Raw genomic sequence first — 18,265 nt, 5'->3', positions numbered from 1 at the left:
GGGATTTGGTGAGTTTGCAGTAAAGTCCCCAAGTTGCTAGGCAACATCCCTCTGCAGACTGCGCTGCCTCTGGGCCCTTCTTCCTGCTGGTCAGAACTGAAGGTGGGGGGTATCTTTACAACACCTCCCCACCAACTCTCATGCAGGCCACACAGCCCCTCCCTATTCCTGAAGGACACCTTTGTGTGGGGTGAGGGTGTCTCTGAACACTGGAGGGCCCATGGGGGAACAGATACAGCAACTGTCAATTCCATCCGCAAAACAACCATTTCAGCAACAGCCCACTCAAGGCGCCTACGCAGAACTGGCCACAGTGCTGGCCCTGGGGGATGGGCAGGCTCTGAGGTGAGGAAAATGCAGAGAGGAAGGCAGAGCCTGAGATGGGAAGACAGACACTCACAAACTCAAATACCAGCGGCAGGAGCAGCAACACATATGGCTACATAGAAATTACACACACACACACACACACACACACAGACCCAAAGATGCAGACATACACACTGCCTACACACCCAGAGACACACACCCTGCACAGGTTGTCACCCACTGACATCCAAAGACATGCTCAGTGTGGGCCCCTTAACCATTGTGGGGCCAGGGCACCCACTGGCTCTGGTAAAATGTCCCTTTTCTGGGCTTCTAGGTGGCTGGGGTTTGTTAGCAAGGTAGACTGGTGGACTCAGCTTGTGATACTCAGATAGATGAGCTAGGAGGAAGGACGGATGCAGTAAGGGATGGCTGGGTCTGCCTCTACAGGCCTCTGGTCTTTGGCAGAATGATGCCAAGTCACTCCCCACTACTCCCCACAGTAGCCTGCCTGGCCTGGGGCCTGGGTGCCACTGGTCAACTTTTGGAGTGTTACCTACTGTCCAGCTGAGCTTGAACTTGTAGCTATTCTTGGCTTTTCAAATTTCAAAACTTCTCATCTACAGTCTCCAACCCCCATAACTACTGAAGGAGGACGGACTGCTGGCCTGGGAAGGAGATGAGCTCTGGAAGGGAAGGGCCAGGGTAGAGAGGCAGCTGGGGCATGTTGATGGGTGCCGAAGGATGGAACCAGCAGGAAGCATGGAGGTGAGAGGGATGAAGAATAGAAGCCAAGGCAGCAGAAGAGGAGAGGGGTAGACAAAAGACAGGATAAAAGATGGAATAGTGGGAAGCTTCTGCAGTCCAATACACATCCTTCTTGGGACAGATGGAAGGGGATTTGGAGAGGGTTGGTCCTAGTAAGCAGGGAGAAAAGCCAAGGCACATGACAATCTATTTGCCAATAACTTGTGGCTTCCCCTCCTCAGAGTGGGCACTTTCTGAACGTCACATCCCAGCTCAAGCCCAGGGAAGGACTCATAATCAGAAGGGGGCTGGAAAGGAAGAGGCCTATGCCTTTGGTGGAAGTGATCTGGGGGCTTCTTAGGTCAGGATTTTACCCATTTGAGTGGAGGGGGTGGAGGCAGCAGGAAATTCAGTTTTCTCTGCAAATATTTCAGCTTTTGCTGTTGTGGTATTTTTAGCAACCTGGTTGGCAGAGGAGGAGCCTGGGTACATTTTTAAAGGGGCCTCTGCCAGGCTGGAGGCCTCTTCCCACCCTCACCCCACATGTCAGAAAGGAGAGGGGGAGAAAGCACGTGGCTTAAGTGGCGTATTCAAAGGTAGAAATCAGGTTCGCTGGGCATTGGGTGGCCATTAAGTCATTTTCACCAGCAGTCATTTCAGTATCAGTCATTGTCGGCATCAGGATTGTTAGCAGCATTATCAAGAGGAGTAAATATTTCTTGAACTTCTGCTGCATTCAGGGTGCTGCTAGGGAGGCAATACGAAAGGCTTGATTTAATATATTTTCTAAATGGGGAAAGAACCAACACTCTTGAGTGAGTTCTAGGCTAAATCTGAATAGCGCTTTACAAAGTGCTACCACATCCATTATTTAAAGTGGTGCTCTCAAGAACTGTGTGAAGAGGTATTCATATTTTTTTTTTTTTTTTTTGAGACAGAGTCACACTCTGTCACCCAGGTTAGAGTGCAGTGGCACGATTTCAAGCAACCTCCAGCTCCCAGGTTCAAGCAATTCTCCTGCCTCAGCCTCCTGAGTAGCTGGGATTATAGGTGCTCACCACCATGCCCGTGTAATTTTTTTGTATTTTTAGTAGAGACAGGGTTTCATCATGTTTGCCAGGTTGGTCTTGAACTCTTAGCCTCAAGTGATCTGCCTGCCTCAGCTTCCCAAAGTGCTGGGATTACAGGCGTGAGCCACCACACCCAGCCTAGGAGGTAGTGTTATTTCTAACATCTTTTGGAAAGAGTTTCCTGAGGAGAAAACTGAGGCTGGGAGAATGACTTGCCGTTTGTCCAGCATTAGCTCTCTGATTAAATGCAGAACTAGGATGAAAACTCAGGAGTTCTGACCTTGAATTCTGCGTTTCTTCTCTCCAGTGCTCCTAGCATAGCATATGCTAAGCAAATCAGACATAATCTCTTTTCTCTTGGATATTGTAATCTGATGGAAAAAGTACATATATGTGGGCATCTGCATGTATAAAATAAAGTGATAAATGATAGATGCCAAAGCAATGAAGCAGACCGTGTTATGAGAGTTGAGGTGTGGGAGAAATGACTGAGAGTTCAGATGGTCAAGGAAGGCTCCATGGAGGATGGTTTGAAGCAAGTGTGAATACAAAAGTATCTGAAACAGGTCTCAATCAACTTCAAAAGTTCATTTTGTCAAGGTTAATGATGCAGCTGTTGACACAGCCTTAAGAGGTCCAGAATGCCATGTGTCCAAGGTAGTTGGATACAAGCTTGCTTTACAAGCTTGTACAAGGGGTACATCTTGATTTTATATTTTTTAGGGAAATGTAATACATCAGTCAGTATCTGTAAGATGTACATTGGTTTGATCTGGAAAGGTGGGACCACTTGAAGCTGTGGTGGAGGGTGGTGGCTTCCAAGTTATAGGTAGATTTAAAAATTTTCTGATTGGTGATCAGTTGAAAGAGTTATTATCTAAAGACCTGGAATCAATAGAAAGAAAATGTCTGGGATACAATGATAAGCAGAGTTTTATCATGCAGACAAAACCTCAAGGTAGCAGGCTGCAGAGAGAATAGATTGTAAATGTTTCTTACCAGACTTAAGGTCTGTGTTGGTCTTTTTTTTTTTTTTGAGACGGAGTTTAGCTGTTGTTACCCAGACTGGAGTGCAATGGCACGATCTCAGCTCACCACAACCTCTGCCTTCTGGGTTCAAGCAATTCTCCTGCCTCAGCCTCCCGAGTAGCTGGGACTACAGGCGTGCACCACCATGCCCAGCAAATTTTTGTATTTTTAGTAGAGACGGGGTTTCATCTTGTTGACCAGGATGGTCTTGATCTCTTGACCTCATGATCCACCCACCTTGGCCTCCCCAAGTGCTGGGATTATAGGCGTGAGCCACTGTGCCTGGCCTGTGTTGGTCTTAATGCTGGTTGGCTTTTCCTGAATTCCAAAAGGAAGGAGGGTATAATGAAGCATGTCAGACCACCTGCCTTCCCATCATGGCCTGAACTCGTTTTCCAGGTTAACTTTGGATTGCCCTTCGTTGAGAGGAGGGGTTCGTTCAGATGGCTGTTGGAAGCCGTAGAATTTTATTTTTGGCTTACGCAAGAATAGGACTTAGATGAGCGAAGAGGGCGGGGAGTGGGCAGAAGAGCATTTGAGGCAGGAGCAAATGTGAGCCACGTACCACACTTAGTGTCACTGTGAGTGCATGCCACCCCAGCCCAGAAGGGCCCTGAGTCAGCCGTCCCACTCTCCTTCCTCTTACCCAGGGTTTTATGTCCAAAGCTCAGAGCTCTGAATTCATGTACAGTAACATAGCCCTGCTGTTCCTCAGAGCTCTAATGCACACCTGGCCCTTGCTCCTATAGATGTGCCAGATGCCTGCCTCCTCTGCCTCCATCCCATTTTTCTAGGTCTCAGATGTAGTTCTAAGTCCTGGACATAGTAGCTCATTATTCCTATTTTGCTCCAAACACCTACTTGTTCTTACCTTTTCATTTCCCTTTCCTCAGCTTGCTTCCCCACCTCTCCTAATGTGTGAAAGCTGCCGATAGCTAAACAATGCCTGTCTCTGCTGCGCCTGCATATCCTGCCCATAAACGTTAGACCAACACAATTTTTTAATAACAAGGCACCAACCATTTGAATAATAAACTCTAGAACAAACCTAATAATAAGCATTTCAGTGTTGGTCCAGACAGAGACCTGTTTTAATTGATTTCTGCAAAAAGATTTACATGAGATGTAGTTTTTACCATATTTCTTAGTTCTTTTAAGGATGTTGGCTCTTTTTGTGGTTCTACTGGATAGTCAAAGACAAGAAGTTCCTGGTTTAACCAGCAATGCATGCCTGCTGAACCAAGTGAGGTTCAGGCCATTCTCCCCATCATTGTCTACCTCAAGGGCAGAAGGAGAGGGGAACTCTTATCCAGAAGATGGAGACCCACTTAAAATCATACAGAATAAGTGGCTCTTGCCTGCTTGTATGTGGTCAGCACCCCAGACTCACACTTTTCTGTGCTGATGCTCTCTGGACTCTTGGACTGATCATTCTAATCTGGAGCCACTGGCTATGGCTGTGTCATTAATTCGGCATGTAGTATTTATTGCCTCATATTAACACTTAAAGAAACTTTTTTATTTTAGAAAAACTTAAACATATGCAGAAGTAAATAAAGTAATGAACTCCACTGTACCCATCATCTACATTCAATAATTCTCAATTTATCATTAAACTTATTTAATTCATATTCCTTCTGATTCCCCCATTATCATTTCATTCATAAATATCTAAGTATGTCTCTCCGAAATATGAGGACCTTTTAATACTTATTTTTAAAGCATATGTTCATTAGTCTGTAAGTTCTGTGGGGAAACAGATTAGATTCTGAGGAGCCAATGTACAATATGGCAGCTGAAGTTAATAATGCTATATTGTAGGGCCAGACGCAGTGGTTGACACCTGTAATCTCAGCACTTTGGGGGACTGAGGTGGGCAGATCATGAGGTCAAGAGATCAAGACCATCCTGGCCACCATGATGAAACCCCATCTCTACTAAAAATACAAAAATTAGCCAGGCATGGTGGCCAGCACCTGTAGTCACAGCTACTCAGGAGGCTGAGGCAGGAGAATTGCTTGAACCTGGGAGGTGGAGATTGCAGCAAGCCAAAATCACATCATCACACAACAGCCTGGCAATAGAGTGAGACTCCGTCTCAAAAAAACTCCCAAAAACCTAGTATATTGTTTACTCGAAATTTGCTAGGAGAGTAGATCTTAAGCGTGCTCACCACACACATGCACACCAAAAATGGCACCTATGTGTAATGATGGATGTGTTAACTAATTTGATGGGGTAATCATTTCACAATGTATACATATATTAAATCATCCCACTGTACTTTCTGAATATGTACAATTTTTATTTGTCAATTATACCTCAATAAAGCTTGAAAAATATAAAATTAAGGCTGGGCATGGTGGCTCATGCCTCAAAATCCCAGCACTTTGGGAGGCTGAGGCAGGCAGATCGATTGAGCCCAGGAGTTTGAGACCAGCCTGGGCAACATCATGAAACCTGGTCTCTACAAAAAATACAAAAATTAGCCAAGCGTGGCATACACCTGTAGTCCCAGCTACTTGGGTGGCTAAGGTGGGGGATCCCCTGAGCCTGGAAAGTCAAGGCTGCAGTGAGCTGTGATTGTGCCACTGCACTCCAGCCTGATAGAGCAAGACTCTGTCTCAAAAAAAAAAAAAAGAAAAGAAAAAGAAAAATACAAAATGTAAAGAAAAAAATAAGGAAAGCGATTAGAGATGTTTTGTTTACCACTGTAGCCTTAGCACAATATCCAGAACATAGTGGATAGTCAATAAATATTTTTTGAATAATTGAATGAATAAGGAGAATGAATGAATATATATCAGAGGAAACAAGCAGTAAAGTGCATATTGCTGTGGTCAGGCATGATCTTATTTGCAGCAGGCCATGCATCTGTCAGAGGTCCAGATATGTTTTCAGCAAGAACTCAGAAGTTAGGCCTTCAATAGGGAGGCGACACTTCATCTCTCTGAAATTTGGTCTTAGGGCTTCCATTTTGAGGAGTCGAGACAGAGAGGAAGTTGATACTGAGGTGGCCTCTTTTTGGGAGCAGTTGGGAGACAGAACAAGACAGGACCTGAAAGCCAGGAAGGAGCCACATCTGTTCCAATGTATCTAGTTTAACGTCACTCTCTGTCTAGTTCTATTTTATTATTTTCTTTCTTTAACTTGGTTAAGCAATTCTACCTGTCTTAGCTGTGTGAGGGGACATTGGAAGAAGAGTTACACTCTAGGCCTTGGGCCAGAGAGACCAGGGTGGGGCAGCGAGCTTGGTGGTGGCAGTCCTTAGGGAGACATCACAAGAGGATACGACTCTCGGGCTTCGTGGTCGTGGTGTCCTGTTGCATGTGGAGATTTCTTTCCAGTGCTAATCTTGGAGGGTTTTATTTTTATTTTGAAAGATGAGACATTTCTTTTACTGGGTGCTCTGACATATCCCAGTTGCTTAAATAAGCTCATAGGCTAATGACTTCTGCCTACCAGGTCAAAGCAGCAGCCTGTTGGGTAGATGAAGACCACCTTTTCACTGCTGCTTATGAGGAATTAAGGGCATAACAGCTATCATCTTCTCTAAACCAATCCAAGTCAGCCATCTGGCTGAAGATGGTGTTACCAACAATCATCTCCTACTGAGTTTTCATATGAGCCTCTCATAGTCAGTGTTGGCATGTTCTGAAGTTTAGGACTTCAGAAGAAAGAAAACATTGACAGGATTGTTCCAGTGGACTGTCATCCACCATGGCCAACATACGGATGAGCAGATATTAGAAGTCAGCCATTGCAAAGGCTGGCTGGCAGGCCATATGCAAGCCAAAGCTTCTTCAAGGGCATCACCCAAAGTGAAAGATACTTCACATACCCTTGGACTTGGATCATGACACATGACACTTGGAATTGGTTATATGAACAAATGTCTTACTTTACGTAGAAACGAGAGTTCTCTTACCCAGATAAGCCCTGGCACTAATCTTGGAAAGTGATGTTTGTTTTGACTTATTTTTTTTCTTTTTGGTCAGACTGAAGCACTGAAAGGCAAAGGATTATTAAGTACAAGCTTTTGTTAACTACAGCTGGATGATTAACTACAGCTTGGGTGGGACAATTAGGTTTAATGAGGTATGTACCCATAGTTATTTGGGTTGCTGTATTTGTGTTGCTTTTGCTTTGCCTTCATGGGATTGTGTGTTGGAGTGGGGTGAGTGAGGGGAGAACTGGAACGTGAGCTGTTTTGGGATTGGGTTGTTAGTGGAAATGTTCTCTCTGCTTAGAGAAAAGGTATGTTTAGAGAGAAGGAAGTGAAGGTAAAAACCATACTTTCTTTTGACCCTGGGGTCTTCAGATAACTCTTCCACAGATGTTCAGTGTTCACATTTACCTAGTAGAGAGAGTCAAAGATTCGTACTAGGCACAATCCTATCTAGTAGATATTCTTCCAAAGAGGAAAAATGTACAGCGTGATCCCTAAAGGAGAGACAACGCTTCCTTGTTTTTTGTTTTGTTTTGTTTTTGTTGTTGTTGTTTGTTTGTCTGTTTATTTGATCTGGAGTCTCACTCTGTCACTCAAGTTGGAGTGCAGTGGTGAGATCTCAGCTCACTGCAACCTCTGCCTTCCGGGTTTGAGAGATTCTCCGGACTCAGCCTCCCAAGTAGCTGGGACAACAGTCATGTGCCACCACTTCTGGCTAATTTGTGTATTTTTAGTAGAGACGGGGTTTTCCCATGTTGGCCTGGCTGGTCTTGAACTCCTGACCTCAAGAGATCCATTTGCCTCGGCCTCTCAAAGTGCTGGGATTATAGGCGTGAGCCACTGCGCCCAGCCTGAAGAGAAAACACTTCCTGTTCCACTGGAACAGGATGGTGGAGCCACGCTACTTTACTATTTGCTAAACACATGTCAGATCATGACTATAGGAAAGTCTGCACTTGGGATAATAAGTGGGGTTGTGTAGACCTTAATGAAACCATCATGGCAGACACTGTTGCTTACCTAGTCAATATCCATGCACTCCCTCTTCTTGTTTGATAACGCAACTGCAATTTTGTTGGGGTTGTTGTGGATCCAGACATGACAGTAGGTCATAGTCTAAGCCTGTTTAGGGCTAGTCACAAGATGCAGATATAGCCAATGAGACACAAGCAGATTTCTGCTGAGAAATCTGAAAAAGCTCTTAATTCCCAGATAGGAGAAGGCAGATGGCACTACCAGTCCCTCTTTCCTTATTCCTTCAATACAGAGCTGAAGTCTGGAGCTGCATCAGCCGTCTTATGACCATGAAGCAAAATGTCAACATGATAAAATCATGAGGCAAAACCCCTCATAATCCTACAGACTTAAGCCACTATAATTCAGTCTTTCCGTTAGATTTATATGAATGAGGCTGGACTTGGTGGTTCATGCCTGTAATCCCAGCACTTCAGAGGCTGAGGCAGGCAAATCACTTGAGGTCAGAAGTTCAAGACCAGCCTGGCCAACATGGTGCAACCCTGTCTCTACTAAAAATAGAAAAATTAGCTGGGTGTGGTGGCAGGTGCCTGTAATCCCAGCTACTCAGGAGGCTGAGGCAGGAGAATCGCTTGAACCCAGGATGCAAAGGTTGCGGTGGGCCAAGATCATGCCACTGCACTCCAGCCTGGGTGACAGAGCGAGACTGTCTCAAAAAAACAAAAACAAACCCAGATTTATATGAATGAATCCCTAATGTGCCACAATAATACAAGAGATGTTCAAATTCATCAGATCAATGCACCTATCTTTTGACAAGATGGGGACAGCATGTGCAAGTTTTTTCCACGGATTCTTTGACAACAGGCCTGAAATGTCTAAGTTGGGACACCTTGTAATTCAGACATAAATGAATGCAATCTGGTGCAAACTTGATTTTCTAATTGGTTGTCCTAGCTTAGCTTTGCTTAACTGAAAGAACCATTGTAGGATTCCAAGTGACTGTAGTTCCTATAGTCACACTCAAGCCTTTGTGCCCTGGTCTCTTTCACTATTTCTATCATGTGAACCTCTCCCAGTTGTCTTATGTCTGGAGTATGGGCTTGCTATAATTACTAATAACTAAGGAAATTACTAATAACTAAGGAATTACTAAAAACCAAGGAAAATTTCTTTAAGACAAAGATGAGGACCCAGAGATAGATGAGGACTGGATGGGTTTAGGCATTTTATCTCTTAGCCAAATGGCCAATGTATATTGGTTTTAAAAAAGTGATAGGTGGTAGGCCCTTACTCTCTTATGAATGGTAGTGGCTGGCTGGTCCTCATTCCATCCAACTGGTCACTGGTTTGGCCTGGTAGACAGAAGTCATTAACCTATGAACTTAGTTAAGGGGATTAGGATCAACCGTGTCAGACAACCCAATGAGGAAACATCTAATTTCTTTGAATAAAAATAAAACCCTCCAAAGTTAGCACTGGGAGATCAATTAAAGGCAGAGTGAATGTTCATCTAGAGTCCCTCATTTGTGCAGCCTTTGGAGATCCTTCTGGGAGCGGTTCCTGTGCTCTGCCATTCCTGCAGACAGCACTTGGTAGTCCATAACAGTTGCTAATCTAGTTATTCTGATATTCTGAAAGGTTAATTAGATACTCTTAGGACAAGGACTCCCTAATAGTTCTTGCCTCCCTTAAAATAAGTATTACTTACTTTTAATTATCATATGGAAATGGCTTATACTGACAAGGTAGAAACCTCTGGGACACTGGTGGGGCACTTCTTTTTATTATACATTTGTATTATTGTTAACCAATGTATATACACACATATATATATAAGGGCTTAAAAATGTATCTTAGGCTGGGCACTGTGGCTCACACCTGTAATTCCAGCACTTTAGGAGGGCAAGGCAGGAGAATCTCTTCAGCCTGGGAGTTTCAGATCAGCCTGGGCAACATAGTGAGACCCTGTCTTTACAAAAAATTAAAAAGTTAGCTGGGCATGGAGGCCCATGCCTGTAATCCCAGCTACTCAGAAAGCTGAGGCAGGAGGATGGCTTGAGTCCGAAAGTTCAAAGCTGCAGTGAGCTAGGATTGCACCATTGCACTCTATCCTGGGCAACAGGGTGAGACTCTGCCTCTAAAAATAGAAAACTAAAAAATAGAAAGAATTTATTTCAAGTTAAAGCAAAGATTCTATAAGTCTGGAAGGTCTTAAATCATTTTCCGGGGAGCACTTTCTGTGCCAAATCTTTGTTATGAGCATTTATTATGTGCCATCTGCTTTATACTAAGTGCATTACATACTGTATTGATCAAGATTCTTTGGGAAGAAGAGGATAGAAACTCAACTTACATTAACATAAACACTGATTCACTGAAAGGGCAGAGGTGGAGTTCCAGGAATGTAAAATCTTATTCAGACTCTCTTCCTCCCTTTATGGCTCTTGTTTCTGCTTCCTTCTGCATAATGCTGACATTTCCATAATGCTGGAACGGTGGCTGCAGGCAGCTCTGAACTTAAACCAGTATAGCCTTGAGACCAAGGAAGAAATAGAATTCTTCGATTCCAACCTCATTAATAATAATTGTAAAATTCCCAGAGGAGATCGCTGATAAACCAGATTTGAGCCTTATGCCCATCCCAACACCAACCCTTGTGGCTAGGTCAGAGAAGCATTATAATTGACCCAGCCTGTGGCACAACTGTGGGGCCAGCTGGATTCTATGACTGGCAGGGCCCTGCAGAACCATTTGGTAAGAGTGGGGGAAGAGCAGTTCCACAAAAGAAAAGGGTGTTTTGTACTGGATGACTAAAGAATGCACGCGCATCTCAGTACATTATGTTGTGTCACGCCCACAATAATCCAAGCAAATTCCATTGGTGAAGGAAATACCATTCCCCATGTTTTATACGTTAAAAAATATATATATGGGGCACAGAAAAGTAACTTGAACAAGGCCATACAGCTGGTAGACAATAAAGCTGGGCTTCTATTCAAGTCTGTTCGACTCTAAAGCTGTCACCACTATTTGGTCACCTCTCCTGCCTGGATGAATTTGGCCTTAATCTGTGTGAAGCCATTAAGACAGAAGACTAAATTTGCATATTAAGCAACTTTCTCCCTCTCTGCTCCCCTCTGGCAAAGGTCATTTTGGTATCGAGGGCTCTCCCAGGCTTCAGCTTCCTTCTGGAATAACTAGCTCAAACAAAATTGGGGATGTTATGAAGCCACTTAACTGGGCTTACGTGGCTGGATCAGGGGCTTAGAACAATGTCATCAGGTTTCTGTCTCTCTTTCCATTTCTCAGCAGTGCCTCCTTCAGGGTCTCTCTGTATTAGATTCACCCTCAGATTGGCCTTTTATGATGGTGGAGAAAAGAAGTTTATTATCCCCAAACTCTCAAGAGAAAAAGAAACAATCTCTATGTATCTGTATATCAAATTTCGTGAAAGGGCTCTAAGCAACCTTTTTTGGGTGTTTGCTTGTGTTACTGACAAACACTCCAGGACCACGGGGACTGGGGCAGGGGTGAGCTAGCCCTAGGAAGGGACCTTGGCAGTCAAAAAAATGGCTATGTTAATGCCTAGCAAGGCGGAATCATTGCAGAGTAAAGAGCTGTGGTCAGCTCCCCGTTTCCCTATATGCCCTCTTGTCAAGTGTGTGCTGTATTGACACTGCCTTGTCGTTGTTTCTGTCTTACCTTTCTCACTAGGCTGTGACTGCCTGTAGAACCAGGATTTGGTCTCTCTTTCTTTTTTTTTTTTTGAGGTAAAGTCTTGCTCGTTCCCCAGTCTGGAGTGCAATGGCTCGATCTCGGCTCATTGCAACCTCCACCTCCCAGTTTAAGCAATTTTCCTGCCTCAACCTCTGGAGTAGTTGGGACTACAGGCACTTGCCATCACACCTGGCTAATTTTTAGTATTTTTAGTAGAGACGGGGTTTCACTATGATGGCCAGGCTGGTCTCAAAGTCCTGACCTCAGTTGATCCATCCGCCTCAGCCTCCCACAGTGCTGAGATTACAGGCATGAGCCACTGTGCCCTGCCTGGCCTTTCGTTTTGATATCCCAGCATCTAGCATAGTGTCTGACACATGGTAGGAGCTCAATAAATATTTAATGAATGAATGAATGAATATAGTATAATGTTACAGTTTATATGATTTACAATGCTATGGTTAAGAAAACAAGCCTTCTCCAAAGATCTGGTATGCACCGCAGTAATAAAAAAAAAACCTACCACTTAGATACCATTGCATAATTTACAAAGTAAATTATAGGCACTTGGTCAACACATTTTACATATGCATCTCATTCAAACCTAAACACCATGGGAAGTTATGTGCCACTTTTTAATCAGCCTTGCACTTGGCTGGGTGAGGGTGAGGGAAGTTCAGAGCAGTCTGTAAGAAGTGTTTGGTCTTATGGAGAGGCAAGACAATCAAGGCAATTAGAAAACCTCTTCCAGATGATACATAATAAGTTCTTCCATTCAAATTGATGCACAGGTGCTTCCCCAGCCAAAGTCCAGTTTCTGTTTGGGGTTGCAAGGAGGAGTTGGGGATATATTCAGAGCAAGGTTAGAGGAGTGACAACAAGATGAGCTAAAAAAACATGATGTATGGAAAGGTTCAAGGAACGGGAATGACTCAGGTTGAAGACGAGAAGACCGAGAGGAAACTGAATCATTTCCAAGACAAAGAAGGGTTCTCTCGCGGGGGGGATGATGGCCAGCTGTCCTCCTTTGCCTCTGCTTGCAGAGCAAGGGGAAATGGGCTTAGACCGAAGGCAGGGCTAAGATTAGAGAGAAGGAAGAACTTGGCAGTGAAGGATGTTGTATAACCTAGTTTTTGAGACAACTTGGGGACTGAGGAGACTCCCACACGCCTGGTCTGAGCCCAGTGGACGTGCATGTGGGGTGATCTGGCTGACTGGCTGGGAAGGGAGGAGGAGGTCCTGAGGCTGCATCTTTCTCTGTGTCCTCGATTTCCCGTTGGAAGTTAAGTTCCCAAATTTTGGAGCTGGCGAGGCAGCACCTCCCCCACCCACCACGCACTGCACCAGTGTTCCTGGGCTGGGTAATAATGCCTGTCATTTCCTCTCCCGGGGGAGTGGGGCTGCAACCGCCCTGACAGCCCCGAGGGATTGAAGGCAACTAAAAATAGTGCATTAAATCATTAAATATAATCTGTTGAGGGGCACATTTGCATTGCTTTTCTTTCCCCCTTGCCCGTCTCTTCATCCTTCCTGGCAGGCCAGGCCTGGGTCTGGCTCTGGGCACTGGGAATCAGGTTCTGGGCACTGGCTGCTCTCATTTTGTTGCAGAAGGGCTTTCTAGACAAGAGGTCCAAAGGAGAAAATCCACACAGTACAGTCAAGGGTCCCCAGGGGTGTCCCCTTCCACTCCTGCCCATTCCCCCTGGGCCTCTGGGTCCTTCAGGGCCTGAAGGTGCAGGGGGAGGAGCTGCAAGTAGGGGAGGTAGTGTTGAAAAGGAGAGCCAGCCAGGGCTTTGTTCTCCCATCAGCCACTTCCGTCTGCTACACAATCTCTCTGAGGTTAAATATTAATTAAGAGCAGAATGACAGTGAGAGCTGAGCAGTGTCACTTTCTGTCCCAACACAAATGCTAATTTCCTCTGCTGTAGAAAGTGACTTTGGAGTGGGATTGGCAGCCCAGGGAGAATAGCTGGGGAGAGGGGAGAGGCAGCAGGGAGAGATGGGTGGTGGCGGCAGCAGCCCTGCATCAGAACTATTGAGACTGATAAGGCTAGGAAGGTGTTTGTGCTGGGATTCCAGAGGGAAGATAGGACGCATCCAGTCACAGAGCACACATCACAGCACAATCCTAGGCTCTTTCCACTTTAACAAGTTATCTAAGAAGTTGAGGTAAAGCTGGGTCTCCCCACTTCCCAAAGACTGAGTTCTTTTTTTTTTTTTGAGACGAAGTCTTGCACTGTCACCCAGGGTGGAGTGCAGTTGCGCACAATCTCAGCTCACTGCTCATTGCAACCTCAGCTCCCAGGGTTCAAGTGATTCTCCTGCCTCAGCCATCTGAGTAGCTGGGATTACAGGCACCCACCACCATACCTGGCAATTGTATTTTTAGTAAAGATGGGGTTTCACCATATTGGCCAGGCTGGTCTCAAACTCCTGCCCTTGTGACCCACTCGCCTTGGCCTCCCAAAGTGCTGGGATTACACGGATGAGCCACGGCGCCAGGCCTAAGACTGAGAGTTCATAATCTTGGATCTGTGCACTGGTTTCAGGGCTCATCAAACCCTGGAAGTTGTTTGCAAAAGTGTTTCTGTGCATATCACCAGTTTTTTGGAGACAGAGTTTCCAGTAGGGCTGCTATGTGATGCACAGAGTCATCCTCAGCATGTGGTACCATCTTTGAGGTCGGCTTATGGTTTGAGATAGCTGCTGGAGCCTCATCTAGCTGAACACCTAGATTCTAGGCAGGAAGCAGGAAAAACTTGGTGGGTGGGACAGATCAAAAAGTTCCACTCCAGTTTTCTGTCCCTCTGTGAATGAACTTTCCTAGAAATCCATTTCCATCTTACTGTCCACCTCTACCTGCAAGAGAGGCTGGGAAAATATGACAGTTTAGCTGACATGGGGCATCTCCATACAATACCAGTGTTTGTGTTTGTAGGAAAGAAAAGGAGAGAATGGTAGACAGCTAGGAATTTCTGCTGCAGTCTCTGTCTCACAAAAGGTCAAGAACCTTGGCTTTGGGGGAGGAGATGCTACCATCTCTCAAGGGTCTCTGTGCTCCCTGCTCAGACAAAGCTGACTGAAGGAAAAAGCCTAACATGGAAATGTCTACTTTGGTATGGATTGCAAAGCTCACAATTGGTCCTCAGAAGCTGGTCCTCCTGAGTGAGGTTGGCAGGGTTATTAGAAAGAAGGCTAAAAAAGGAGATGCTTGTTTCATTAAGGACCATGGCCTTGTAGGAGGCTTTGCAGAGTGTGTGTGGGAACAGCTTTGTTTGGTTTCTGATAATCATCTTCTTCCTGGCGATACTTTGCTCCCCACAGTGTGAAACAGGTGGCCGAGGAGAGAGAAGACATTCTCACTTCTTAAGGGAAGATACAGTGAGGAAGGGTCTGGGTGTGAGTGTGGGAGGGGTGAGCTGGGCCAGTCTGAGATTCCACTTGTTTAGGACCTGGGTAGTATATTCACTTCAATTCATTTCTCTTAGATCTTTGAGCCTTTGCACAAGCTGTTCCATCTGATTGGAGTGGTCACCCATTGATGGACTCTGAATGCCTCCCGAGAGTCAGGTCCATGAAGCTGTTCCTGATTTTCTTGACCATTCTCTATATCCCCCATCCCTGCCCCAGGAGCCTTCTTGTGACTCTGTAATCCTCTGTATCTGCTCTGGGATCTTCACAACCACACCTGTCACATTGTTTAAAACTATCGACTTGCCTTCCTTCACAGGGCTAAGAGCTCCTTCATGGTAGAGATTGTTTTGGGCCATCTATGGTATATAACTCTCAAAGCGTTTGATGGGGATGAACAAACTTTAAAAAGTGTCAATGAACATCTGCTGTGAGCAAAATGCACTGGAGATAATAAGGAGATTAACATTAACAATGACAAAGACAGTGGGGCACATTGGCTCATACCTATAATCCCAGCACTTTGGGAGACTGAGGCAGGAGGATCTCTTGAATGCAGGAGTTTGAGACAAGCCTGGGCAACATAATGAGACTCCATTTCTACATGAAAAATAAAAAATTTGATAGGCATCATGGCACATGCCTGTAGTCTCAGCTATTCAGGAGGCTGAGGCAGGAGGATCACTTGAGCCCAGAAGGTCAAGACTGCAGTAAGCTATGATCACACCATTACACTCCCACTTGGGCAACAGAGTGAGACCTTGTTTTTTTAAAAAAAGGAAAGAAAAGAAATGATGAAGACACTGGCTTCTAGAAGTTCACAGTCTACTGGGGGAGACAGAAGAGTAGATTACCGATCTGATCAAAAGGTAATGGTGATAAGAAGCAGGGATCTTTAGAACAGGGGAGGGAAAGATTAGTAGAACTGAGGGGGCTCTGGGAAGGCAATGCTGATTTGTGCTAAGGCTTTGAAGGAAAAGTTACGTCTTTTTCTCTGGGGTAGAGAAAGGGCAAGGACAAAGAAAAAAGCAGGAGTCATCTCTGGAGATCAGGTGTTTTGGGGTTGGAGAATGCACATGGGAATCTGGAAGCATTTCTGTTTGTTTGGTTCTTTAAACATGGGGAAGCTGGTGCTGTGCATGTGAGGTTGATTTCAAGACTTGGCCTTTGTCTGTGTTTTGTGTGAGAAGACTGGGCCATTTGTTCCTGTATGGATTGAAGGTGTTTGTGAAAGTGTCAGGACTGGACAACTGTGCTGTTCAGGGGGGAGAAGCCTAGAGTCCTGTGCGGGGGACAGGGTCTGGGATAGTTGTTACCTTGGTCTGAGTGTTTTGGGGGCCTATGGGAAGGAGGGCCCATCCTATGTTCTCCCCTCACCCTTCCCTTTTTTGTCTTTCTTAAAATACCCTGTGTTCCTGCAGCAGTGCGGCTGCTAATCTAAAATAAAAACAGCAGGAAATGCAAATGGTCAGGTTCTCCTAGCAACAGGAGCCAACCCACGCAGGGCGTGTGGAGCAGAGCAAAACTGTCCTGAGGCTGGGATGCGGGTGGCATCCCAGTACATTTTCCTGTAAGGAAAATATCTTCTCATACAGCTTGGCCCCTCCAGCTTTCCAGAGGGACTGGCTGGTGCGCAGCCACCTGCTGTGCAGAAGAAACTCTCCCGGGGCTAGACTAGGGCAGAAGACTGTGTGCCAGGGAGAAGGTGCAAGGATGGGGAGAGAGCAGAGCCCTAGTGAAGATGGCTCCTGACTGCAGTGGCTGGAATGCTGCCTCTCAGAGAACCGACACTAGGGGTCTAACTAGGTGCATGGTTGGGAAGGGCCTGGATTTGTGTACATGTTTCCATGTGCCCATTTTAATAAACCTGTGGAGCCTTGTCATTTTTAAGGTGATCAAATGAAAGGATGTATAAGGTGGCTCAGGTTCCTAGGTAAAGGGTTCAAAATCAGGAAACTGCAAGATTCCTAGAGACCTCTGGTTCAATCCCCTTTTGTTACAAAGGAAGAAACTGGTCGAGAGAAGTAAATGACATTCTCAGAACACAGACCTCATTAGTGGCAGGGGTGGAACTGGAAAACGGCATCCAGGCTGAGCCATTTCATTTTAAGTAGAAGCGGTTGATGTCTCTCCTGTGTTCACAGTTAGACAGTTACAAGCTAGACAGTCACTGGACCCCTGGAGGGTGGCAGGGAGAAGTCATCTTAGGCACATCAAAGAAGGCTGAAGACATTTGAGGCATAAAAGGGGGCCACATCCCCACTGGGGAATGAGAAAAGTGAGCACCTGGAGGTGAGACAGGCATTGGCTGGGGGTAGAAACCAAAGGATATTGCTCAGAGTGCCACGCAGCTCCAGTGGCCGCTATGCACAGCCATTCTTTGGGGGTCTCATCATGGGAAGGGGTAAAAAAGAACATCACTGTGTCAAGGTTGCACAGCAGGAAACTGGAGAAAGTGAGGTGACTTGCTCAAAAAGATGGATCCAAGTGTGGGTAAACTTGAACGAGAACCCTGGAATTCTGGCTCCCTGGATCCAGAGAAGTCTGTGTGCCCCAGACAGTGTGGTTTCCTATTACATAAGCAACTCCTTTATTACTATACTCCGGCTTCCTCCTGCAAGACTCGACAGTATGTCCCCTTAGAAAACACAGTGGAACAAGAGGGTTCTTGGTTCCAGCTGAGTCTTGGTGGCTTGAATGCCTGGTTACTCCTAAGGATTCCGGGGCAGCTAGCGAGGTGAATAACAGCAACAAGCCACGTCAGGAAAACTGGTGCCCTCAGAGCTTGATTTCAGAACCATGGGCCTGGAAATGATCCATACGTACATCTGCCTGCTCCATTTTCCCATGGCTGCATGGCTCCCCATGGCCAGAGCACTCTAAGAGTGCCCTCAGTGCCTTCCCATGCTGCCCCGTCCTTCCTGGCCAAAGCCCAGAATGAGGCAGTTGATGCCTAGAAGAAAGAACACGGGCTTTGGTATCTGCAGCCTTGACTCAAATTCTAGCTTAGTAACTGTGTGACCTTAGGGAACTTGCTTAGCTTCTGAGTATCGGA

The sequence above is a fragment of the Callithrix jacchus genome, chromosome 10 (assembly GCF_049354715.1).
Source record: "Callithrix jacchus isolate 240 chromosome 10, calJac240_pri, whole genome shotgun sequence".
Taxonomy (NCBI): domain Eukaryota; kingdom Metazoa; phylum Chordata; class Mammalia; order Primates; family Cebidae; genus Callithrix; species Callithrix jacchus.
Note: the sequence above shows the minus strand (reverse complement) of the source record.